A 1,914-nucleotide genomic window follows, 5' to 3' on the forward strand; every position below is an offset into this window, starting at 1 on the left:
GGATAATTTTCCAAATCTCCACAGTCAAGCATAAAAACTAAAGCTAGTTTAGAACAAAGACTCATTTTTTCAGTGGTTCTAAAACATTCATTTAAACTCGAGAACTTTTTAAAGAAATGCAATATTTGTCAGTCCACTTAAAATAATTAGGTTTAGCTTTTATATAAGAGTGAGCAGGAATTAAATACTGTATAATTATTTATGGCCAGTATTAACATTTGTTAGGATTTATAATTATTTTTGGTTGAAGAAAACGAAGCAGGATGATCGCCTCTTTATTCTTTGCCTTAAACTTAAACTCAGGAGCGTCTAGAGGAATAAATGTTTTATTCTGGCAGATTGTTTAGCTTGATTCATCAACTAAACTCTATTATTAATTAGATTATTTTATCTTTATGGGTGAAATCTAGAAGCTTGAAGCTTTTTATCCCCAAAATTGAAAACGTGAACAAATAAAAATTAAAAAAAAGTAAAAAGAAAACAGTTGAACACAATTGCAAATTCAAAAAGTGAAGCAATGCGTTACATTTTTGCAAGCAGCTGTATAATATTTCTTATCGATGAATGGAGGATTCAACTAGTCATGATGTCACAGCGACTCTCAGCTGGAAAAACTGCCGTCAATAATCAGGGTTCATTCTTCATAAAGGAGCAGTGAAACACAATCACCAACACTAAAAGATAAACAGTTACAAACTGGATGAACTGATCTTTATGCATAATAACAATAATAGCATAAAATGTTTTAGAGTCAATATTTGCAGATTTACCAACAGTGAGAGAGGGAACCAGCAGGAGGCGCAGGATCAGGAGGTATTGCTCACTAAGAGGTGGATTCCACACCTGCACTGTCATTACTCCATATTTAACCTGTTTGAAGAAATATCAATGTTAATGTCAGTCACTGTCAATTAATTAATTAGACGCTGAAAATATGATAATACAATAAAACAAGACACAGGGATCCTTTCAATGACCCTTCAGTTATTAACATTTCTTGAATTAGTAGATTATTAAATCCTGCAGGTTTTATAAAAAGCAAATAGAAAAATTTTACCAATGAAAAATAAAGGAAGTTCATAAAACAGGGACCAGATCTGTTCAAAGTATTAATGATTATTACTCCAGCAGAAATAAATCCAGCTGAAGAAAAAAGTTGTCTAAAAATTAATTCCTCCAGTAAAGTATAGATAGACAAAATTTCTACTTCAGTAAGGAAATAACTCCAAGTATTTGGAGATGGTTACTCGACGCCTCTAATAGGAACAGATAATAGAAAATAAAATAAAAACATGTTTTAAAATGGAGTGAAATATCACCATAAAAGATTGAACTTATTCAAAGAATTAAAGAGTGAAGAATGATGACATTAAATCAACATATAAAAGTATTGGGGATGTATAAAGGTTAAAGTTCATTTTAAATATTCAATACTGCACAAAATACCTTAAATATTATCAAATGTAATCACATTACATGTGGATAACCGAGAAAAGATGGATGTAAACACTTTAACAGAACTTATAGAGAGTTTATATAAAACAAATGAAGAGGCAGATAGAATAAGTTTGTTCTTCTTTCATTCATCGAGGTTCGATTAGGGAGTCTGTGTTTGGTTGGATAAATGGATATAAATGAATGAATGATTGAATATGTCTGTTTTTATTTCAGGTTTTGCAGCTTATTTAGAGCTAAGAATCAGTTTAACTGGAGCTACGTGAAGATTAAATATTTTTCTAACAAATACATGAACTATTTTCAGCTACATTTTGACCCAAGCTGCACTATTTTACACGATTTTGGTTTTAATCATCAGTATAATAAGGTTTATAATTATATTTACTGCAGTTTAACAATATTACCGTCAGCTGATTAAAATGGACATTAGTTGTGTTTTCAATTTCACAGATGAAA

General features: G+C 30.4%; 1 long non-coding RNA gene across 1 annotated transcript; it reads right to left on the reverse strand.

Moving 5' to 3' along the window:
* Positions 1-264: 264 nt before the first annotated feature.
* On the reverse strand, positions 265-1,913 carry LOC107080856. Its single transcript, XR_001480988.1, has 3 exons — positions 1,863-1,913; positions 771-870; positions 265-674 (listed from the first exon to the last, which is right to left on the reverse strand). It is a non-coding gene; the product is annotated as an uncharacterized LOC107080856 (long non-coding RNA).
* Position 1,914: the final 1 nt, after the last annotated feature.

This window comes from Cyprinodon variegatus, unplaced genomic scaffold (assembly GCF_000732505.1).
Source record: "Cyprinodon variegatus isolate N-32 unplaced genomic scaffold, C_variegatus-1.0 Scaffold2416, whole genome shotgun sequence".
NCBI lineage: Eukaryota > Metazoa > Chordata > Actinopteri > Cyprinodontiformes > Cyprinodontidae > Cyprinodon > Cyprinodon variegatus.